Genomic DNA, 25,466 nt, shown 5'->3' on the forward strand with positions numbered 1-25,466 from the left:
GGAGATATGTACCTGCTGTGAGAACCTGTAATCGATGTTTGAAGTCTTTGAATTTGTGCATAGTAAAATTACTTTCCTAAGCCCTAATGGCAAAAATGAATTCGTATGCAAAAATCATATTGGTGCTCATAAATAGAGGAACAAGGAAGGTAGGCACGGAGCTCTGTATTCAGAGCCTCTATATTGTTATTTATTTATTTGTTTTCATTTTTGCTTTTGGACCACACCCAGTGATGCTCAGGGCTTACTTCTGACTCTGCATTCAAGGATCATATGTGGTGCCAGGGATCGAATCTGGGTCTACTGGGTGTAAGGCAAGCACCTTACCTGCTCCTGGCCCTCTATACTAAGTTTTTTTTTTTTTTGTAAATGGGAATAATTTAAAGTAACTGTATATTTACAACTTACTGGGTGCTTCTCAAAATAGCACTGGAAGGTGCTATATTTTCAGTTTTGTTTTACCTTTGGGAGGTTATGGTTTGGCCAAAGTCATGCATGTAACACCGTATGAGGTGGGATGGATTCTAAGATCCATGCCAAGTTATACCAGATTTTTAGATATGCTTCCTTTTTAAATTTCATACAGGACTCAGCATTGTTAGATCGAATGTTTCTCTCTCCTGAACAGTAGTGAGCTCATAAATAGAACAAAATGTATCTATTTAAAATAAAATCAGGCATCATAAGTAAATATTTTGATGCTGCTTCATTCAAATAGTTCTCCTACCTTCTCATCTGATGAACAGTTCACATTTGGAATCAGCTGGGTTAGTGTCTTCTGAGTCTTGTAGTTGATGAAGCTGATTGGTCTATGCAAATTTTAAATTTATGATTTTTCTTTTTTAAAGCACTTTGTCGAAATTAATCAATTTTAGTACAGCTCTCACACCTACAGGCTCTTCATAAAACAAGGAGTTAGAATTCTAGTAGGTTTATTAAATAAGAATGTTTCACATTTTCATTTTTCCTTTTTGCTACATGTCAAGCTCACTCTGTGATGAATTAGAGGTACATGCTTTTCAGTCTTTTCTGAATTTTATTTTGTCGTTATATAAGTAAATGTATTACCCATCCTCATGAATCTGTATTTTGAAACAGATACTGTTTGGTTTGACATTTTCTGAGTTTAATGCCATCAAATTGCTATTAACTCTAGACAAAGGGCACTAATTTTCTATTGTGCAGAGCATAAATATGCCTCATGAATAGATTTTATTTTTAGCCCTCAAAGAGAACAAACATTTTCTCTGGCTTTACACCACCTGAGGCAGTTTTGGTCCAGATGGGTGCCAGTTTTAGGGCTCTCATCGTACTTATAGCAGGATGGGTTTGTGGACCTCATAGGAATGGGAGTGGAGTCAGAGATGTTGAAACTAGGGGTGGACATTTGTTTACACAGTGTTCAATTTTTTTTGACTTTTAAAAATTTTATTGAATCACTGTGACATAGTTACAAGCTTTCATGTTTGGGTTACAATCACACAATGATCAAGCACCCATCCCTCCACCAGTGCACATTCCCCACTACCATTATCCCCGGTATACCCCCCCCTTCCCACCCTCCCTCTGCCTCCATGGCAGACATGATTCCCCATAATCTCTCTCTACTTTTGGGCATTATGGTTTGCAATACAGACCCTGAGAGGTTATCATGTTTGGTCCTTTATCCATTTCCTGCACACATCTCCCATCCCGACCAATTCCTCCAGCCATCTTTTTCTTAGCAATCCCTTCTCTATTCCAGCTGCCTTCTCTCCTTTGCTCATGAGGCAGGCTTCCAGCTATGGAGCAATCCATCTGTCCCATGTATCTACTATCCTTCGGTGTCGACCTCGTGTTATGTTGTTTTATACTCCACAAATGAGTGCAGTCCTTCTATGTCTGTGCCTCTCTTTCTGACTCATTTCACTTAGCATGATACTCTCCATGTCTATCCATCCTCACTAAATTATCATTTTAATTAATATTTATTTCATGCCCAGAGGGCTCTTAAATAAAGTTCTAGAACCTGGTATAGAAACAAAGTGAGGATGGAAGTTGGAATCCAATCTCTTAGGAATATATAATAAGGGGCTGAAGCCATAGTACAGTGAGGAGGGCATTTGCCTGCCATGAGGCTGACCTGGGTTTCATCTCTGGTACCCCATATGGTCTCTAGAACTCTCTAGGAATGATCCCTGAACAGACTCTTGAGTAAACTTTGAGCACAGCTGGGTGTCCCCCCAACCCCTGCAAAAAAAACTCCCCAGTGCTTCTATTGATACTAAGATGTGAAAATAAATATGCAATGAAAAGAATTCCTTCAAGGGGGAGGAGGAAGATGCAGGAGGGCAGATGAAGAGGGCCAGTCTCTGTCCATGTTTGGTCCATTTTTCCCTGATGCTTCAACAATTTGAAAAGTGAAAATATTGAGTAATAAAGATGCCCAGACCCAGAGTTGGAAATAGGATTATTTAAATGTAGAAGGAAGGGGCTGGAGCAATAGCACAGTGGGTAAGGCGTTTGCCTTGCACATGGCTGACCTGGGTTCGATTCCCAGCATTCCATATGTTCCCCCGAGCACCGCCAGGAGTAATTCCTGAGTGCATGAGCCAGGAGTAACCCCTGTGTATCACTGGGTATGACCCAAAAAGCAAATAAATTAATTAATTAATTAATAAAAGTAGAAAGGAAGGGAAACTCATTTTTTTGTGTTTTTTCCCATAGGAAAACTTTTCTCTGTGTGTGTGTGTGTGTGTGTGTGTGTGTGTGTGTGTGTGTGTGTGTGTGTTGGGTATTTGAGTGACAAGGATGGTCCATAGAAAGCAGACAAGTTAAAGGTTGGGGGTTTTTTTTTGTATAGGTCCTTTTAATTGAAAATTGGCCTCTTTCCATTTCTTATAATTGACAAGGATATTATTGGGAATGCAGGGATCAAACAGAGTGGTCTGATTTCCCCCCCATAGGTATTGCCCATCATCTTAGTCTCTGGATGATCCTAAGCTCTGGGGAAGAATTAGATGATGTTGGACAATTGTTAATTTCCCGTTATTGGAAAAAGCCCAGGAATTTTCAGAAACATTAAAAATGTACAATGGGGCAGTAAAAAATGGGATATTGGGGCTGGAGCTATAGTACAGTGGGTAGGGTGTTTGCCTTGCACGCAGCTGACCCAGGTTCAATTCCCGGCATCCCATATGGTCCCCTGAGCATTTCCAGTAGCAATTCCTGAGTACAGAGCCAGGAGTAAACCCTGTGCATTGCTGACTGTGACCCAAAAAGGAAAAAAAAATGGGACTATTGATAGTGTCTGGCAAGGGGAAACTGAGGCTTCCTTTTTCAGTGAGTCCCTTCTGGCTACAAAAATCCTAACCCTGTTAGGATTTCTAATCCTAATCCTAAATCAGGTAATTCTTTATTCAGATTATGGCTGGAGCGATAGCACAACAACTGGTAGTGCGTTTGCCTTGCACGCGGCCGACACAGGTTCATTTCTTTCGTCCCTCTCAGAGAGCCAGGCAAGCTAATGAGAGTATCCCGCCTGCACAGCAGAGCCTGGCAAGCTCCCTGTGACGTATTTGATATGCCAAAAACAGTAACAACAAGTCTCACAATGGAGAAGTTACTGGTGCCCGCTCAAGAAAATCGATGAACAACGGGAGGACAGTGCTACAGTGCCCTTCTGCTTATAGAGGAAAGTTTAATAGGAAGGTGAGCGCCTTCGGTTCACTTTGGAGCAGGAAAAGCCACGCTTCAGAAGGGGTGCCCAGGGCACTGACCAGGGAACTAACATGGAAAAGGTGGTAAAGATTAGAGCCCACCCACTGCCAGAGACCTTCCTTCAACTTTTGTTTTCACATGTTAACCACCAAAAACCCCAAAGTGAACTAGTACCATTAGAAATATCCTTTTAGTTCCGACCTGACTGAATATCTTTTGCAAGTTACATGTCCAAGTTTTCTGGGTCCCACTGCAGAGTCGAAGACATAAATGCCTGTCACCAGAAGCCCCTGGAAAACCTGCCCTGCCCTAAGGGGACAGCATTTTTCCACAGAAGCGAGTAACTTATTATGTACTTTCTAAGCACTTAATATGTCCCCTAAGTTGGTAATTTGAGATTGCTTAAGTTTGCCAACAGAAAATATATTTTTTTCCGTTCCCATCAAATACAGGAAGCACACATATTTGAAGACACTCTTTTGTGAAAATTTAGGGGGAGGGGAGGTGGACGCGAAAAGATCTCTTTATATCAGCACTGACATCCAGCCCTAACTGTGGAGAGTTAAACAGTTCCATCAGTCAGCTGAAAAATGGTTAAATGAGTCGTTTGTGCAGAGCTAATGGATCCCCTAAATGCCACCAACGGAGGGAGCCTGTACTCCATGGCAGGTCTGCCTCGGACCATTCACAGTGTTTGGCAAAACGCTAGCTCGCTGCACTAAATCATATGTCACCTCTGAGCTTGTTCAACGAGCGCACTTAAAAAGGGTCACTAGATCTTTTCAGGGACCTGTAATTTGTTGGAGCCCGAAAGAGCTGCATTTGAAAGGTACAGCCTCCCTGCTGTAGAGATCAAATCCATTGTCCAGACTGTTTTGTTAACTTTGTACATAGGATCTTCTTTAGCAACTCGGGAGACACAGCTGTTCTTTACATCTAGAAGTAAAAGAACCGCGTCTGAATGGAATATGTGGGCTCCACTGGAAATGAAACATTCGCTTCACTGAAGGACTTGGGGTTCAACCCTGCATGTGAAACTTCTGCCAGAGCTCAAAGTGGAGGGGAAAAAAAAGGGAGAAAGCGCTATAATTTGTTTGAAGTTGTCAGGCGCACAAAAACTGGCCATCCGGTGTGAGAAACGAGAAAAAGAATGTTTTAATTTCTGGATCTAGATTCTTCGTTGATTCAAACAAAAGACTAGTAAAGAGGAGATTGTCCGGCTTTCTAAAATGCTTATCTTTTGGAACTTTTATAGCTATTTTGTATAGGAGCTTTGGTACTACCCATCAAGGAAAGATAAGAAAATCCTGATGTTTGATCTGCATGAAGCTTTTTTTTTCTTTTTAAATCCATAGGGAATCTACTGTTCTAATAGGTTTAGAACCCATATATGGTAATTTCCAACCCTTTGGGAAGCATACACAAAAGGAATCACAAAGCACCACCGCCTCTACACACACTCAGGAAAAGATTCTCTTTCTATTATTTTTATTGCAGCTCAATTTTCTGTCTATGCGCAAGCCTGAGAATTCTCCCTTGTAATCGCTGCTCTCCTTTCTAAACACACCTGAAACTAAGAAGATAGAGCTGAAAGTCAAGACACACTTCCATGCAAAATCATCAATCAATTGGGCCAATTGACTTCCCTGCCTTTCTTTACCTCCCTATTTTCTCTTTCATTCCCACTTTGATCGAATGTTTTGTTCAATACCGAACAAATGTTAAATGCCAGTTGTCATTACTATTAAAATACAGCCTGGAACATATTTTTGTATCTCATTGCTGTTAGGTTAGGATCAAAGGTAAATCACGGCCAAATTGCCTACAAATAAACCTGAGACCACTCTGCTGCGAAGTGATTTCACACACGTTATTTTAAATTCTCACGGTGGCTAAGGGAGGTTTGAAAGTAAGGACGTAACGAGAACACCTGGGAAGGCTGGTTCTCTGCATGTTCTTCGAGGAGTTGTAAGCTGAAATCAGTATTTGGAAATAACTTCTATTTTGCCAAAGCTGTGTCTATCCTCCTTGGGTCATCCCTTTTGTTTCCTTCGCCCAGTCCTCATCACTCTCTCCTGGAAGTTCATGTCTTGTCTTTGTTTTGTATTCTTCCCCTGTCACCACTTGAAAAATACAACAAGCATTTGTTTCCTTTCAGGAGAAAAAAAGGTTCTTTTCCTTTCTAAGTTGTTTCTAGTGAAGTCAGGGGGATGCGTGATATATGTGGGACACGAATAGCATGATGAACTTTGCGGGGTGTTTTTCAGGTTTTCTCTCAATTATGTGCAAAGACATCAGCCGCCGTCACCGCGAATGTGAAATCTAATCACTTAGCTCACGATAAAAAAAACCCAAAATCAGCTCCTTCATATTTCACAAATCAACTCACACTCTTCAAACTCTATCCTCAATAATGTCGGCGTTTTCCAGCTGGCTCTGGCTGCAGTCTTTCTGCGTCTTGGACATTTGTCACTCTCTTCAGCCAGGCAGGAGAAGCCCCCGTGTCGTTCGCTCCTTGCTCTGTGGGCAGAGCATCTGTGAAGAAGCCGCTGGCATCTGATGATCCAAATCGCAGAAATGATCCAGGACGAATTATGAACGTCTGGGTAGTGCCCAAAGATTCTGAGCTGCAATGACTTTGCCCTTGGAAGCTTACAGATATGGGTGAACTCAGGGCCCCCAGCTCCCCCCTTCTTGCCCCCCTACAAGCCTCTGCAGGACCTCCGTCGCCCCTCAGGTTCTGGGGCTCTCTCCGGCAGCTCTCCTCCGGGCCAGCCACTGCCAACTTCACTTTCTTGGGCCTGAAATGAAAAGGAAGTGGTTCAAGTTTTTAGTTTACAAACCCTCCAGGCAACCGGAGCTTTCTTTGAAATGTAAAACAGTCTTCTATCAAGCACTGCTTAAGGCGTCATCCAGCTATCAAAGTCAGAGATGATTTGATAGAACCATACAAATCCCCGTAATCTATGGTAAGTGGTGGTAGCTCCCAACACTGGCTCTGTGTTTGCACGTAGGGCAGAAGCAGGAGGATAATTTATCCAACTTTAGGGTAATGAAGTGTTAACAAAAACCACATGAAGCTATTATTACAACCACAGGCCACAGGCTGCTAAGAGGGTAGACTCTCTGGAGAGGTACCTATTTTCAAGGAATCTTTCGCATCTCGGCTTACCTGAAGGCATGCCCCAAACACGAGGTGATGCAGCCTCGAGAGCATGATTCATTAGTCCTAATGAACAATGCTGAGCATATTGTCTCTAAAATATAGCCCTCTGACATTGATATATATGGACTTTAACTCATTCCTCCCAACTTTATTAGGTACATATGTCTGCCGCAGACACAAATGAAACATTCTACAACTAGGCTCCAAGCCAAAAACTAATTTATTCTTTAATGTGCTAGTGATTACTTGGTGGTTCCTTGAGCAGAGATGACAGGTCTGAGCTAATGGAGTTGTACTGTAAGTTAATATAAATCATGACAGAGCAATTAATTACAGAAACCACTGCAAATCCCTTTGTTAGTTTTCCCCATCACCAGAAGGATTTAATAATATTCATTTTGCTGAGTTCCAGTGACATTTACAAGTCTTAAACCATTTTTAATCAAATCAATATCACTGGTTGCTAAATTTAGTTGTGCTTTGCTTGCAAGTCCTGGAATGCATCGATACTAATGTTTCCTACCTTCTGTTCGAATGAAGCACATTGAATACCCATACTTCCTCTTCATTTGTTTATATTGAGCAATTGGGATCCAAAAAAGAAGTTCGGATCTAGAGAATGTTATCAGCAGGAGGGACTTAGCAGGTAGAGGCGGAAATCCATAAAGCAGTGATTACCCGTTCATCATTGTGTCAAATGTCCATCACCTGTTTTTCCTACGTGGCTCCCCAAATACTTCAGGAACTAGACTCACATTTCTGTAGACTCTTTCAGGTATGACAAGTTGAGAAAAAGAGAAGAGTGGAACTGAGGACTGTGGCAACGTGTTGTTTTTGTTTTAGGGATCACACCTGACTATGCTCGGGCCTTTGATTTTGGGCTCAGGGATTGTTCCCGGTGCAACTTGGGCACCATATGTGGTACCAGGGATCTAACCCAGATCAGGTGTATGCCAGGCAAGTACCTTACCCACTGTACTATCTCTCTAACCCAGGCTGTATGTTTGTATAACAGAAACTCACAAGACCCTTTCAAACACCCCCTCCAATTTGTCTCCGGGGTGTTTATTCTTTACATAGTCATGGTTCACATCTCTTTCTGAATCTAAGTGGAAATTGGTTGGTTCATCTGTATATAAAAACACCAGGTCAACTCTCTCAAGAATAATTAGCAACTATTAATCAGGAATTATTTTTCTGATAGATTTTGGGGAAGTAAATTGCCTGTTCTCCTGGATGTCAATGTTGCTTGATCAATATCAAGTGCTTTTTGTTTTGTTTTCTTATTTTTTATTTTGTTTTGTTTTTGTCCTCAAAAGCTGTCTTTGGAAAGAAAACTGCTTCCTCTGCAAAGTGCCCTGTACCTATTCAGTAGGTTATCTGGGTCCTTTCTGGCATAATCACAGGCCATTGACTTTTTACTGACATGCTTTTGACTTGATCGTGTTTCTGAATCTGAGCCTTAAAATGTTAGGGAAGCGTTCTTCCTAGAGAAGTGACATGCGTTTACATCAGTCATTCTCCCACAGTACTCTGAACTACATGCTTTCTTGCCCTCAGCACTGTTCTTTGCTTCCTTACCAGAGCCTGCGGTTCTTTAGGACAGGTCATGGTGATCATGACCATCCTGTTGTTTGTGGATTGCCTCGAGCAGGCCCCAGTAACTTCTCCTTCATCCTAGGCCTGAGATTTTTTTTAAAAGGTGCCATATTCAAGGTCTTTCAGGGTTAGGAGAATGAGACCCATCATTGTTACTGGTGTTTGGCATATTGGGTGCACCACGGGGAGTTTACCAGACTCTGCCATGTGGGCAAGTTACAATCGGTAGCCTGCCAGTTTGTCCAAAGTAGGAATGAGATAATAAGTGCACATTTGCGGCCGCGTGCTTCCGGGAGCTGGGTTTTATAGTCTCTGAGTCTTGGTCGTTGATGGGATTACACAGCGCCAGGGGGCCAGTTGGTGGGTGTGACCCCTGCCTACTGGAATTTGCAGGATCTGGGTGGAGGATGCTCAGACCCGATCCCAGTAGGCTTGGAGATCTCAGCCCCGGGACCCGCATGCCTTTGTTCCTCTGCCGGTACCTTCATGTGTGCGGAGAGTGGTCTCAGCATGGTGGTGGCTGGTTCTGGAGGTCTTTGGCTGCCGCAGCCCTGGTCGGGGCGGGGAGGAAAACTCAACCCGCTCCCCTCCAAGGGGCCCCTGCAAGAGGACAGGAAGCTAGTTTTATATACTTTTCTTCCTCTTTACTCTTGATACCCAGCAAGGACGCTTTCACGTGATATTGTTCAACAAAGGGTCAGTAGCTGGAAAAAAAAACAGATGCCAGCCAAATGGGATTGTAAGGAAAGTAGAAAATTGAAATTAGTTCATGAACTGACTTGTCAGCATTGCGGGAGAATCAGGTGCAGGAGTGATAGACATAACCATTTGCAAAGAGCTAAAGTCAACTTGGTGGAGGGTAACAGGGGGACCCACACTGTGGGCAGACACCAGGTCCAGCCCCCGAAGCTGATGAAATCTCTCTTTTTGTAGACATTCAGCCCCCTCACGCTTCCAGCCTTGGAAATCCCAAACTGCAAGGAGGCTTGCTTTGAGAATTAAGATTGGAACCCCAAACCACTTTCTGAGTCCCAGTTTTCTCAGTTTCCCAGTAGAAGTCATGTCTCTGCTCTCCAGTGTTGAGGATTGAGAAAAAGCTTGTTCAGTTGTTCAGCACAGAGAAGACTTTGCTCCCATCACACGGCAAGTAGGAGATGACTTGAAACTTTCTCAGCTCAAGGTACCATGAGAAGAGATGGACAGTAACTGTCTTTATTCTTAGTTTTCACTGATGTGAGGACCTGGTTGGTGGATAGCGTTCACCACCCCGGGGGCCTGGTTTCCAACAAGGGAGCTATTTTTCCTTTGTATTTTTAGGGAGGAAATTAGTATAAAACATACTGCTTTCCATGTATCACAGAACCAAGAGTTCCCAACATGATCCCCCAGGAAATTGATGGGAAGTTATTCTTTATGTCACCAAGTCCTGGTCCCCTTTGGACATGGTATGATACACACAGACACACACACAGAGCCATACATACACACACACACACACATAAACACACACACACAGAGCTCTTTTCTCTGCTCATTGGAGACCATATGCAAACACAGAGGCAAAGGGCCTGTCTCTACCTGTGATTTTTGAAGGGGACGTACTATTTTTTAAAAATTATAACTTATGGGCTGGAGTGATAGCACAGCGGGTAGGGTGTTTGCCTTGCACGCGGCTGACCTGGGTTCGATTCCCGGCATTCTATATGGTCCCCCAAGCACTGCCAGGAGTAATTCCTGAGTGCATGAGCCAGGAGTAACACTTGTGCATCGCCGGGTGTGACCAAAAAAGAAAAAAAAATTATAACTTCTGTCCATTAAACCTGAATGGCATATAATATTCATGTACATAAGGAAGATTGGTAAAATATAGGAAAGGCTGAGGTTTCATGATGTAGCCTCCATAGTGTGCCTTCTCTCTGAAAACCTGACCCTGTTACACTCTAGATTGGGGTGAGTGGTCACGTGAGGCCCACGAAGTCACATGGTCTGAAACTGGCATCTGACCGTACAGACACTCGTGCTTCTTGTCAGCTGTCCATGGTTGGCCTGCCTGGGTTGTGTTGCCCACAAACGATATTAGAAATATCCAGGTGGCCATTAGCAGGAAAAATGTCCCCTACACCTGCTTCAGGTAATTAGAGTCAAGGACCTGGTAGGGGCTGGTGCCCAGACCGCACAGACACCTCTTGAGACTAAGGACCTGTATTTGCTTGTCGCTGTGTCTCCCGGGCAAGCACAGTGTTAGCAGAGAGAAGGCCCTGTTGTAAGGACTGAAACGAATAAATGAAGACCTGCTGCATATGAATTTCCTCCCTAATAGCTGACCTTTCTGTTCCATGCGGTAAGCTATGCAGCAAATGCCTCTGCCATAGGGCAGGAATCATCAGCGGCCGTGCTATCCATTCTGGCTCCATCTGTTGAGGAATTTTGTCCCCTTTCAAAGTCACATGAGGAGGCCTTGGTCTGTCCTCTGCACGTGGGATGGATGGCATTTGCTTTGAAAAGGATGTCACGGTCTCACCTAGATTTGGCAATCCCGACAATTGCAGATTGCTTCATGACCATCCCCCCTTTGAATAGAATAGATTTACTGGACAGTATTAATTTGGTTTCCCCATACACAGAAAACCTCGCCGTATCCCGTATCTGGCTTGTTTGCTTTTATTCTTCAAGAATTTGAAGGGAGTTGACATTTTGTTTCATTCATTCAGTCTCTTTTTTCATATCTAATGAACACACTCCACAACAATGGCCCTCAGATCTCCGCCATCTGCAGGGGACGGCATGCAGGTCAGAGGCTAAGAACAACACCACATCAGTATTGAATGCAAAAGGGGAACTTCAAAGGCAGAGCTGACTCCGAGGTCTCTGCTTTCGGGACCTCGTAGCTAGTTCCTCCTGTTTATTATTTTTTGTTTGATTGGATGATAATGTAGTATGTCATTCCATGGTCTGTGACCTGTGGCCAATTCCCCACGGAGGAGTCAGCTTGGGGAATATTTCTGTGAGCACCGGGGTCCTCGTGGCGAAATAATAAAAGCAGGAGAGTGGGCACACATCTGTCGGAGGCGACGGAACAAAGTCCTTTATTCTTCAGGAAGGCGATCTTGGGGACTCAGCCAAGAATCTTTTGATCTGGAGGGTGGTAATGATTCTGTCTGTAAATTATGTAGACAGGAGGGAGATTTTTGTTAGTTTTTCTCCCTCGCCCCGTCAACGGCTCTGTATTTTCCTTCATCATTGTGACAGGAGAGTTAGGTTCACGTGCTTACTGCCATGATTAGAAAATATTGTATTTTTTTTTAACCTCTGAAGTTGTGAGTTAGTAAATTTCGTCTTAATAGAAACATTTTTCCCCCTAATATAGGCCCTCTCTGGGCCATGAAGAATTAATATCAATTTATAGCTCAAGGGATATCTCTGTGGAATCAATGTAGTATATTAACATTCCCATTACCTTTAATAAAAGAATTAATTTTAGGTTTAATTAAGGGCCTTTACTGTCTTCTTATGTAATTAACATTAGTTTTATTGTTACTGTAGGTTACATTTATTCAAATATATATATATTTGAATTTATTCGTGGCCACACGACCTCTTATTGCCTAGTTCTCACTCTCGGAGAACCCGGCAGGCTACCAAGAGTATCCTGCCCGCACGGCAGAGTCTGGCCCTGTGGCATATTTGATATGCCAAAAACAATAACAATGATGGGTCTCATTACCCTGACCCTGAAAGAGCCTCCAATGTGGCACTTGCTAAAATCTCAGGGCTAGGACAAATGGAGACGTTACTGGTGCCTGCTCGAGGAAATCGATGAACAATAGGATGACAGTGATACAGTGAGATATATATACATATGTACATATATATGATATATTTGGTTTGGAAGACACAGCTTGTGGTACCCTGGACTTACTCCTGGCTCTGTACTCAAGGATCACTCCTGGTGGGACTCAGGAGATCATATGCCGTGCCAGGAATAGAACCTGGATCAGCTGTGTGCTAAGGAAGTGTCTGCCCACTGTGCTATCTCTTGGGTACATCACTTATTTTAAATACTGGAAGCTAACTGGAGTGGCCTGTGCTCTGCTGTAACTGTAAGTTGGATGGAGAAGAGGCGACCCTTGCTGCCATGGACAGGACTCTGCAAGCAATGGGAAGGGCCAGAGCAGTAGGATAACAGATAAGGCACTTGCCCAGACAGGTTCTGGTGAGGTGAGCCGTCTCCAAGGTGGTCTTTGACAGATTCTGAAACAGTTCCCCACTTTATCCCTGTTCCCTCTGGTCCTCAGAAGAAGAAAACAGAGACTGCCATTCTGGGAGGATGGAAAGATGCAATAATTTGTGTTAAATGAGTTTTGGGTGATAATGATGACAGTGTGTCACCAACTGTGGTTTTCAGAAATGCATTACTTTTAAATCTTGAACGTTAAGGCCTGCCTGGATGGGGTCTCTCCCTGTCCTTTGGCCGATTGCATCACCGGCCTCTGTTCCGTGAGCTTCAATTTCCCACTTGTCCAGGTCTCCCTGCGTCTGAGCCGTGTGGGTGCTGACCAGCCTCTCCTTCTTGAGCAATCTCATCCATCTCGGGATCTGTCAATTAGGTGCCTTTGAGGCCTCGGGCTGGCTAAGGATGTTCTGAGGACAATGTCCATCTGTCACATGCTATTACCACTTTTCCTAAAACCCCGAAGTTAGAGAAGAGCAATTCTGGCCCCGGGGGAGGATATTCAGAGACAGGAAAAGAGCCTCGTCTTTCCAGCAAGTGCGACTTCCTTTGCTGAGTCTGACTCCCCGGGATCTTCCGGTTGCTCTAACCAAGGGGCACATTCTGTCCTGCGCCAGAGCTGAGACTCGCGGGGCTTCTGCCCCAAGGAGCTATTTGTGCACTGACCGTATGTCAAGAGAAATACGTCCCGTCGCTCAAGGTGCTCCAGAGGCCTGTGGGCCATGGCAGGGGACAGAGACAAGGGACTCAGGAAAGAGCCGCCAGCCTTATGACCTCTACAGCGTGATGCCCACCACTGCCAGTGAGAAGGGGGCCTGGTGCCTTCCCTGGGGGAGCCAGGGGGCCGAGAGCTCCTGGGGGAGCTGACATGGACTCTGTCCCGCCTTCCTCCTGGAGCAGAGGCTGGAGTCAGAGCAGGAAGCTCAGTAATTCAGTCACTCAGATGCGCAGAGCCCCCTGGAAGGTGCCGTGGACACTGGCTGGGACCCCTGTGGGGTTCCTGTCTTGAGGAGGTCCTGTCCCTCCTGGAGTGGGGACATGCCCAGCTGTTCCTTTTCCTTCTGCTGACTGTCAAGCTGAGAGTGTTGCAGGGACCTGGCCCTTACTGGGGGCATCAAAAGTGATCGAGTTGAACTCCACACTGCAAGTAACATCTTTAAACGTTCTGAAAGGTGGGGCAGGAGAGAGAGTACAGTGGGAAAGGTGTTTGTACGTGGCTGACCCGGGTTCGTTCCCCAGTAACCTGTAAGATCCCCTGAGAACCACCAGGGGTGATCCCTGAGTACCAGAGGAGGCATGCCTGAATGCAGAGCCAGGAGTGAGCCTTGAGCACTGTGGGGTGTCACCCTGCCAAAGAAAAGAGAAGGAAAAAAACCCCAAACATATGAGACCTCATCCAGTGGGCTTCTTATGCGTATGTCCACACTCCTGCAGAATTGTCCTGGAACAGGTTTTCCTGGTGGCCAGGTGGCTGGGCGGGACACCCCGCATCTGTCAAATAATGGGGGGCTTCCTCTTTCCTTCGAGTCCCTTTCCCCTGTTTCTGAAGGACCTTCCCTTTGTCCCCCGAGACTGCGGGCTCAGCCCAGTGACAGCAGCCTCTGAGCACCTCCAACTGCCTCCTCAGGACTGGGTCTGGTGTCCACCTGGGCTTGCACTGCAGTCTCCGAAGACTTCGGGGCACTTTTAAAGAGACAGTGAAAGATTCAGGAAGAGGGCAGCAAGCCCAATGCCAAGCATTTCACAGAGGTTATCCCAAAGCCTTGCTCAGAGGGTCCAGGGGTCGCTCCCTGTGGTTGTCACCCAGCAAGTGCAGGGCCCCAGGAAAGGGTGCTGCTTGGGTCGGGGCACCAGAGTGTTAGCTCTCTTTCTCTCTCTCTCTCTCTCTCTCTCTCTCTCTCTCTCTCTCTCTGTGTGTGTGTGTGTGTGTGTGCCACCATTAGTGCTGTGGTCAAAATCACACCCCCCCAGCAGAGCTGAGACCCTTTCTTGCTCCAAGGTTTGTGTCTGTGCTTAGGGACTTTCCTTGTGTCCGAGAAGTCCCCAAGGGTCCCTTCCTTGGTGCATCATGATATTTATTTTCTTGCTGGAGTGACACTTGGGCCCAAAGAGGCTGAGCGAGATGTGGGTTTTCACAGTGTTGTTTGAACTGTCGCTGGCCTTTGGCCCTCGAACCCAGGGCACTGAATCTCAGCCCCTGGACGTCTCCCTTCCAGTTTTCTCTCCAGTTTTCCTGACCTTTCTTCAAAGCAAAGTCTCCCCTTTCTTCCTCTGGTTAGGAGCCAGAGAGCCTCTGCATGAGAGATGACAGAGGGGGGGGAAGGGCGGCAGAGGGAGCGGAGGGATTTATGCTGGCAGCTGCCAGCCCAAACGCAGGCATCGTGATGGCTCTATTATTAGCACATCCAGTTGGCATCATGCAGGTTTTTTCCTCTTTCAACCAGATCTTTAGGGCGAAAAATCCTTTCTAACCTCTTGGATCAAGATGACCAACTCATTTCAACATTGCTCCTTGCTGGCAGTCCGAATTTGTTTTGAAACTTATTTGAAAATTCTTTTCCTTCTCAGTCGTATGAATAGCATTTGGGGGATGTTGCATGTGGCATCCTCTGAGCCAAAGCGAGCTCCTGGCTGGAAGTGATGTGGAGAATCGGAATGGGAGGCGACCTCTGTAGACAGGATGGTCTGGGCATTAGACTGTCACATTCTGCGCAGTGACGGTGGCCGAGGGTCTGCAGCTTGAAGGCTATTGGAAAATCATTCCTGGGTGGTTTTGTTTCAGCACATGCTGGGTGGATTGATCTAGTTTCCCCCTAGCCCCTCCTCACCCCATTATTAAACCTTGAAAGAGACAGCTAAGCAAACAAGTGCCTTACCCAGTAGCTGTTTTGATGCTTGCTTTTATCATTTGATTTGTACTCGTTGGTAGGTTTGCATTTTTAAAAGTTTATACCCTCCAGAGACAAAGATGATTAGATTCTATTTCCAAGGGACTGTCAGAAGCTGCTGAGTCGCTCAGAGAACCGGGAAGGGCCTGCTCCAAGGCCTGGTCGCCTCCTTCAGAAGCGGCTCTTGGTTGAGACTCAAACACCTCACATTTGGTCAGAACGATTTTCTGGAAGTCTATGCCCTGTGGGATTTTGTATAATCAAAATTTTCTGTAGGTGCTACAGTTGACCAAGTTATTCATTGCTGGGTTTCAGGCATAAAATTTTCAAAATCTGCCCCATCACCAGTGTCAACTTCCCTTCCCCAGTGTCCTCGTTTTCCCTGCCAACCCCAGCCTTACAGGTGGCCTGTGTCCTTGACAGGCCAAGTTCTGTTTATTGTAGCTTGAATCCCATACTTTCAGTTCTGTTGGTTCCATGGTTCAGATACATAATTAAACAGCATCTCACACCACCACCAATGTGCCTGCAGTTCCCTCTGCTCCCATTGCATTCCACGTGCCTCTTCTTCTTTTCCCATACTACAGTTTATTTTCTTCCCTGTCTCTAATTACGTGGTCCTTGTTTCAGAGTGATCTAGGGACCCCACGTGAATGTCTTGCCTTCTCCTGTCATGTTATTTTATACACAAAGAGTTCATCTGATATTTATCTTGCTTATTCTGACTTCTCTCAGCATGCCATCCTTGAGTTCCATCCAAGTTGCAGTGAACAGCATTATTTTATCTTTCTTTGCAGCTTCATAGTATTCCATTGTGTACATGGATCCCATGACTTCATCACTCTCATCTGCTGTTGGACACCAGAGTCGATTTCAGATTTCTAGTTATAGTACTGAGAACTGCAGTGAATTGTAATGCTCATATGCCCTTTTGAGCCCTGGAGACATTACATCCAAAAGTGAAATTGCTGGGTCATAGGGCAACTTTAACTTTATTCTTACTTTTCTTAGAAATTTCCATACTGTTTCCCTCAGGGGATGAACTAGACTGGATTCCCATCAGCAGTGAACCGAGAGTTTCTTTCTCCCCACATCCCCTCCAACATATATTATTCCTGACGTCATTGTCCTCTTGATTTGAATTTCCTGGTGATAAGTGATGATGAACCTTTAATTACCCCTTGCGCAGTGATGCTAACATCTCAAGTTAGGCAGAATTGTTTTGTGGATGTCCCTATGTGTGTCATTTTCTTTTATTTTTTAAACTACAGGACAAGTTAACTTTATTGGAAAGAAAATTCAACAAGTTTTTAGACACAGATTCAAAGTGATATCCTGAGAGGGCTCAACAGGAGCCCTTCCTTTGATTCGAGGAACTGGAAACTCTTCCAGAATCACGTGTTCAAGTAGGAGAGAGTGATTCTGCAGCACTGGGAGAGCAGGGCCTTCCATTCATCACCTCATCTTTTGTTTCATTCCGTCAGGAAACACACCTCTTGCCAGGAATGGCGCCAGTGTGGGTTGGGTTGAGGAGGGTCTGCTCAGAAATGCCTGGTCTGTTTCCAGGGAGACAGTGGATCTCTACTGGAGGCGTTTCTCCAGGATCACCGGCCACTGGTCACCCTGACAGAGCCAGGTCACTGTCTTAGGTTGCTCGAACCCGGTGTGATTTTTCTCTTTGCTTCCTGTGAAAACAGTGCAACCTTGCAGAAAGCGTTTGGCCTGTAGACTTCTCATTCCTGGACAGATCTTCTCATAACTGGAAGAAAAAAAGTAGAAATAAAAGAAGATCTGATGGGCAAAGGGCACATTTCTAAGAGCCTCTGCTAAATAACTTCTTCTCGGGCTAGGTCCCTATGTTTTATTGTGCCTCAAATGATTCTTGCTCCTTAGAGTCAGTTTTCACGAACTTCTCTGAATTCTTAAAGAAATCAGCATCCCGGGAATGGACAAGCATCTCGAAGCATCTGCTTCCCCCACCGCATTGTTCAACTGAGGAAGTGGCACTGCCAGTTTGCTCCGGAGTGAGCGTGGTCTTAATGATCTATGCTAATCTGCCATACAGCAGGCTGGAAGCTTCTCTTGACAGAAAAACTTGGAGCGGGCCTCGTGGAATGATTTTGGCATCGTGCACTGGCGTGGAAAAGGATTCGCAGGCTGCAACAAAGTCTGGCTCGGCGTCTGCAGGAGAGGCAGCCGCTGGCGGGGAGAGATGAAATGCAGGGAAGTCCTGGGTGCCTCCGAGAGAGAGAGAGAGAGAGAGAGAGAGAGAGAGAGAGAGAGAGAGAGAGAGAGAGAGAGAGGCCTGCACCATGGCTCACAGCGCCCAGAGGGCCAGGGGTGCCGAATCGTGTGTTTGCACAAGGAGCGGGCGGGATGGTGGCAACCCTAGCCAAGTTTGGAAAAGAACGCTGCCACCAAGTACTTCCATCCCGGTCCAAAACTCTTCCCGTGCAAACGGTGTGTGCCAAGAGAAGAGAGACTGTTTCAGGGGGTGTAGAACACGGAGCCTAGAAAAACCCTTGGGTGCAGGTGCAAGTGCTTGTGTGTGTGAAAGCAGAGCAGGGCAGAAACGACCCTCTCTTGTCCGGGGCATCTAGTCTGTGGCCATCCTGATCAAGAAATGAAAATAGAAGCGCTTCTAGGGTAAAGGCTTAGGTTGGCTTTAATATCCTTTGATCACAGAAACTACTTAGTGATACTGATTTCTGAGTTGAGATGCTTTGTCCCAACACTGAAAGGAAAGTTCCAAGGACTCGGTCAGTACCTGTTGGTGGCTGTGTTTAGGAGTTGTGTGACTCTCCTCTGACAGCGGAGAACTTGTGCTTCCTCCAGGGAGCCAGAAATCACAGATAAACATCAACTCTGGGGAATGGAGTCATTGTACGGGGGCTAGGCTTCTTGTGTGGCACACAACCGACCCGGGTTTGATCCCCAGCTTCCCTAATGGTCCCTTGAGCACCACCGGAGGTGATCCTGAGCGTAGAGCCAGGGGTAAGCCCTGAGCACAGCCAGATGTGGTCCAAAACCCATTCCCTCCCATCCCGCCCCTACCTCTAAGAATAAAACTAAAACTGATTGAGACAAAATGAGAAAGGTGATTTCATACCTCCTACCTGCCTCCCAAATAGGATACTTTATTTTTGTTTATCTTTTAAAATATTATTTCAGGCACCGAGATTTACAATTCTGTTAATGATATGCTTTCAGACTTCTGATATTCCAGTACTCTGCCCTCACCAGAGCATCTGTTCCCCTCCACCACTGTCCAGAGGGACATCTTTCAATAATACAGTGTCCACACGGTGAGGCCCAGGAGACCCCGCTGAGGTTGACCCCTTGGGGACAGGGAGTCACAATCTATGCACAGTTGAAACAGGCTGTGGGGGGTCTCCAGGTACAGAAGCATGCAGGAGGGAGAACTGCCTGCACTTGGGGTCGGGGAGAGGCTGTGTGCTGCAGAGGAGCGAGGCGGTTCCTGCAGCTTCCTCCTGGCCTCCCTCATGCCCAGATTTTCCAGTGGTATCTGTGCAACCAAGCAGCGCTCAGCTCCTGGATTCCACTGGGATTGTCAAAGGCTGCCATGAGGCAGAATCTCCTGCCCCCGCACCAGGCTGTCTTCACCAGGGCCCCTTGGAGGGGGGGGGGTGGGTTGAGTCTTCCCCCAACCCAAACAGAACCTCGGCAGCCGAAAACCTCCAGAACCCAGCCACAACCATGCTCAAGGCCACTCTCCACATGCTTGGACGAGCCTCATGCATGAAGGAAACAGCAGAGGAACCCAGGTATGCGGGACTCATGGCTGAGATCTCCAAGCCTGCTTGGATAGGAACTGGGCCTCCTCCGTCCAGATCCCCCATTTTCCAGTAGGTTGGCAGTCACACCCCACAAACTGCCCTCAGCACCATGAAATCCCATCAACGGACAAGATCCAAAGACTATAAAACAAAGCTCCCAGAAGAGAGAGATGCAGAATTTCCTGGAGTGTGCGGCTGCATGTTCTTCTGTGCGACCTCTTATGTACCTGGGCATGAGGGAGGCCACTGATGTACCTAAAGCAGCACACTTGTGTTTGGTTTTAACGTACTTGCTTGTATTCTCTTTATATACATATGGACTTAAATGGCCCCTTAGGGGCTGGAGTGATAGCACAGTGGTTAGGGTATTTGCCTTACACGTGGCCAATCTAGGTTTGATTCTCAGCATCCTACATGGTCCCCTGAGCACCACCAGGAGTAATTCCTGAGTGCATGAGCCAGGAGTGACCCCTGTGCATTGCCGGGTGTGACTTCCCCATAAAGCAAAAAAACCCACATAAATAAATAAATTAATTAAATGGCCCCAGAATGGAATCAACAACCTTCCCATACTTCCCTCTTACTGTGGTGGGAAGATGCTGGCTGGTTGGTTGGGTGTTTGAATGCTATCTGTAATGAACTATTGTGAACTACTTTATGAAAATAAAATGTATAAAAATCGTAAAAAAAAAGCTGCCATAAGCTCCCTGCTCAGAAGCTCAGGAGAGGAGCACTGTTGGAGGAGCCAGGGAGCGGAGGGGCAGCAGCAGCTTGCAGCCGTTCTGAGGGTTGGTCGCACTTGGTGACCCAGGAACTGAGTGTCTAGGGACAGCACCACCAGGGCAGCTTCCAGCGGAGAGGCTGTTCTTCAGGGCTTGTCGGAGGGGGCAGCAGAGAATGGGCAGCAAGGAGAGGCAGGTTAGGCGCCAACACCCACGTCCCCAGCCCCTGGGCACAGCAAGCCCCATACAGTGCAGGGCCTGTATGGGTCACTCCTAAGTTCTGCCTTAACCCCTCAGTGTGTGCCTACATTGGTTGCCTCAGAAGTTTGTGAGACAGCGTCTCAGTAAGAATTCCCTCTAACACCCTTCTCTGCTATCCTGGCACCATCGGGCTCCAGCCTCCTTATAACCCTTTGGAGGCAGAGTGGGACTCACCGTGCCATCTGGATTGGAGTTCTGTCAATAATTTGGTGATCACCTGCCATCGGCAGAAGCAGTAGTTTGCCGGGAGTAGCCACACTAAGGGTGTCCCGCCTGCCTAGATATCAGCTGCGAGCCCTCAAATCCAGACCTCTTTTGTCAGGGAGCGGGTGGGTCAGAGTTCCAACCTAGATTGGTAATTGAGAATCCGAAATCAAGGGAACTGGGGACCTGGAATATTTTCTCTACCGTAGTTCATATATGTTTGCTCCAATTACCTTGCTCTTGCAGACCTGTCGTCCATCCTCGAAAAGTGGTTTTGTTGGGTTTATTTATGTTTTAATTGTGAAAGCATTTGGTGTGCTTTTGATTTTTCTGCTTATAGAGTCTCTCATTTCCTCTTTAATTTCCTGTCTTCCACTTTCCTAAGAGCAGTTTTACCTTTTTTTTTTTTTTTTGGGAAAGAGCACAAATAAGAAGGGAAACTCAGTCCAGTTTGCCTAAAGACTTACACTAAAACAGAGTCAAGGAAGTTTTTGTGTATGCGGTGACAAATTGCCACAAGTGGTTATGCACGTCAATTTATTTCCTTAGTCTGTGGAGGTTGCCCATGGTTTTAATGAGACTGCTGGGTGTAGGCTGAGGGGAGAATCTGTTTGTTTGTTTGTTTGTTTGTTTTGGCTTTTGTAGTTTCTATACTGCCTGCACTCCTTGGGTTGTGGGCCCTTCTTCATCTTCATCTGTGGAGCAATTTTAAATCAGCCTCTCTAGCTCGATCTGTCTCCTCTTTTCTGTCCTCTTGCTTTGAGCGTCACCCCTTCTTTCCCAGTTCCCTGCCCTTCTCCTTTGCTTTCAAGGACAGTGGTGATTACTCTGGGCCCACTCAGATCATCCAAGATAGATTTTGCCTTTCCCCTCCCCCACCCAGCCCAGCTGGTCTCAGGATCTTCAACTGAATCACACCCGCAGAGTCTCTTTGACCTCCTAAAATAAGTTACAGTTTCTTGGGATAAGATTGTGACTCCTTTTGAGGGGAAGAGGGTACATTATGAGGCCTTTCTTAATATCTTGTTCCTTGGATTTTGTTCCATAATTAGTAAAAATATAGATTCTGAAATTCTGATGGTTAGTTGTGATGTGATTAGAATTAAACCAATCAAATTCATTACACATCTTGCTGAGACCATTTACAAAACTATGGGTTGGATGGCAAATGATCTAATTCTTGAACAACCATGTTTGAGTGGTATCTTGATTTTGTTCTTTCTACCAAATGCTAGAAATTCTTTCCTTAACTGTCAGAATTAATGCATGATTCTACTAAGAGTATGAAAAATATTAAGAGATTCTCACTTCACTGTTAATATCTTAATGCAGTGAGGTCTGAAACAGAAAAAAAAAACCAGTGATTCATATAATTTAAATGGAGCAATACTTGGAAGTTAAGAAATGTTTATGATTTTACTGTTTTTGCAGATTATCACACGACATTATCATAGTTCCAGGGTGCTGGTTGCAGACATGAGACTCATAGCTCAGGGTAGCCCTGGAAGTTTATTGTAGCATTGACAGAAGCCTGAGTGCCCGTGTCTTTGCCCTGAATTCCTGAATCCCAAGTTAGAGGATCCCCAAGTTCCTACAGGAATCCCCAAGTTCCTACAGGGTGGGCACAGAAATGGCCGGATGATACCCATAGGCTGTGGACATATCACCCAAGCGTACTATCGAATATAGGGAATGTGGTGAGTCTTTTCTGATAACTGATACAGACCTGCCCTCTGAGCTGGAGGGAGACATTTGTTATACAAATAATCTTCACATGATAGTCCACGAGGTTGGGGGTGTGTGGAGCAGGGGATAGTACCATACTATATTATTGCATGTGAGGCATTTGACTCTGGGTTCAAATCAGCACTACCAGGTGTGGTCCGGGAGACCCTCAGCACTGCAGGGGTGGCCCCCGGATATCCCAGCACCATGGGCCTGAGCAGCATTGCATCTTCAGTTCCTTGCATTGAGCTGATGAGTCAGTTGGCTGAGAATTGCTAATGGGTGCTCTGCTTGGGTGCTTCCTCCACCTCAAAATCATAATCTGTAATAGAAGATGGTAAGTGTCATGTTTGACTGCAAATGATGGAAGAACCGGGGAGAATTATCTCCCAGCAAAGAGACTCCAACCATTATTCTTTTTTTTTTTTTGCTTTTTTGGGTCGCACCCGGCGATGCTCAGGGGTTACTCCTGGCTTTGCACTCAGGAATCACTCCTGGCGGTGCTCGGGGGACCATATGAGATGCTGGGAATCGGACCTGGGTCAGCTGCGTGCAAGGCAAACGCCCTACCCGCTGTGCTATTGCCCCAGCCCCCAACCATTATTCTTAAAAGCAAATCATCTTAGGAACCCAAAGGCTCTTTAGAAACCTCAAATATGCTAGATCTCAAATTAAAATCTTATTTTCACCTGTTAAAACTCTGTCCCCTTTATTCTCTTTCCTTGTTATTGGAACCTTCGTTATTAGCCAATCAGACGGAAGCTGAATGTTTATTCTCAACAGTTTTCTCCCCGTTTCCCTCCGGTCTCCTGAGTCTTCTTTTGGAGTCATCTGCATTTCTCTGTATCCCTGTGTTATGAATAAAATCCAGGATTTCTCTCTTATTTCCTCTAGCCCATAGGTTTCTCTGGACCGTTGCAGTTCTGTGATGAAATTTTCACCAGTGTACAGAAAAAACGGGGGAAAATTATATCAAAAGGTGAGGTTTTTATGATCCAAATATATTCAACTCGAAGATATGAACCTTAAATGTTGTGATTATTAATTTTACTTTTTTAAATTTTGCTGCTATAAAGGGGGAACTGAACTTTAGTGGTAGATGTGAGGGGTGGGAGTTGGGATGGTGGAGGGAGCACAGGCAGATTCTGAGCTATGGGTGAAGGGTTTGCTCTAGAAACACAGGTGGGCTCTGTTTGTAAAGATGCATCAAGGTGTCACTTGTATACAACACATGTGCCACTTGTGGTTGGAGGTTTTGTTGTGTGTTTTATACATTTTCAAAATGATTTTTGAAAATAGCCTTTTATGAGATCATTGTTAATGCTAGAGGGGGGGTCTCTTATAAACTGCCTTTATTTAGCGTAATAAATCTGTAGACTATGGACCAACCATGATGGCCTCTTAATACCTGTATTGCAAACCATAACACCAAGAAGGAGAGAGAGAGTAAGAGGGAATGTGCCTGCCACAGAGACAGGGGGTGGGGGGGAGGGAGGGGGGTAGGGGTAGGGACACTGGAAACATTGGTGGTAGAGAATGGGCACGGGTGGAGAGATGGGTACTTGAACATTGGATGACCGAAACATAATCATGCAAGCTTGTAAGTCTGTAATTGTATCTCATGGTGATTCATTAAATTTTTTAAAAATTTCTTAAAAAATGTTTTGAAGTAAAACACAATCTTGTGTGAAATTCTGACTCAAAAAATGCTCACGGGCACCAGAGAGAGAGGACTGAGGCAAAAGGCACTTGCCTGGCAAACAAATGACCCCAGTTTGATGTTGACCACTGCATCTTGCCACTGCCAGGAGTGGCCCCTGAGTGCATGGTCTCAACCCCCCTAAAAATATCCACAGGTCCAAATTCTACATTCTGGGACCCACAGAAATCAGACGGGAATCCTACCATTAGTTACTTTTGCTTTCAATACATTAGAAGCTTGTGAATGTTTCTATGGTACATCTGTTGACATTGTTGAGGACCACTACAGGCTGACTTTCACTTTGGGGTGATTTCCTGAATTCCAGTGGTTGAATTTTTCATTCTTCTAACCTGAATTTACGCCTTAGGCATTTCAACTTTGATATCCACATGCCTGTTTTGTTCCCATACTGGATGGAATTCTTCTAGATTTGCCCCTCTCCGCAACACCAGGCAGGACTAGCTTCTGCAGATAGTATCTTTATCTTTCCATATGGAGACGTGTGCACATGTTTTCTGTATGAGCCTCTTGTGGGTAGGGATGTTCCATTCACATGTGGACCTGTGACACCGTGTGTGTCCAGCAAATTAGTGCAAGGTGTGTGCGTTTCCTATTCCTTGTGCATAGATGAATCACAGTCCCAAACATATGACATTGTCTTGTTAAAAAGGGATCTCTTTTCTTGCTTGTGATCACAGAGTTTCTTTGTACAGAGGTCAGAGCACCATCTGAAGAACAAACTTTAGTAAAAGTTTGTAAATTGAATAAAAGGAGGGAAGAAGGCAAGGGGTTATTTTCACAGTCTGAAACTTTCAAAAAGTTCCCTTCAGAAAATTCTAGATTGGCTTCTGTGAGAAAACCTCAGAAGGTCTAGTTAGTCCTGTGCTGAATGAGATCAGGAATTCTTTTATTTGCTCTAATTTCAGCAATCTCAACTCAAAGCACCAACCATTCCTCTTAGTGTCTTATTCCTCTGGGCCATGAAAGGAAGAAGGAAGAACTGAAATACAAACTTTTCACTCTCTTTATACTTTGGTAAAACCACCCTGATGTCCGGCCTTTGCACACTACAGAACATGTCTTCATCCTCACATTTTCCCATTTTCAGAGAAGACATGAAGAAACCGGAGCTTGCCTTTGAGCTCAGTAACATAACCAAGCAATTGTTCTGTCTTAAAAAAAAAAGACAGTCGGGGTTCAGCAGAGAACAAATTGGCAGGAGATAGCTTCTATCTATATCTGTAAGTGGCTATATCTGTGCACTTCTGTGCATTCCCTAGGGCCTCCCTGTGGATTGAAGTTTCTGGTTATGGTTCCTGGACTACTCCTGAATTTGGCTTTGGGAGTTAGAAAAGGTGTCACACAAAGGAAGTGACATTTGAACTTGGCTTTGAAGGATTAGTAGGATTTTATCAAAAGTCACAGAAGAATTCTCACTGGCAAGACGAATAATTACCAGGAGCAATCTTTTT

The 25,466-nt window shown here is 45.3% G+C and overlaps 1 pseudogene; it reads right to left on the bottom strand.

Annotated features, from left to right (window-relative positions):
- Positions 1-6,106: 6,106 nt before the first annotated feature.
- Positions 6,107-25,466, bottom strand: part of LOC130042428 (motile sperm domain-containing protein 2-like) — a 118,422-nt pseudogene continuing 99,062 nt past the window's right edge.

This window comes from Sorex fumeus, unplaced genomic scaffold, assembly GCF_029834395.1.
Source record: "Sorex fumeus unplaced genomic scaffold, SorFum_2.1 ptg000100l, whole genome shotgun sequence".
NCBI classification, from domain to species: domain Eukaryota; kingdom Metazoa; phylum Chordata; class Mammalia; order Eulipotyphla; family Soricidae; genus Sorex; species Sorex fumeus.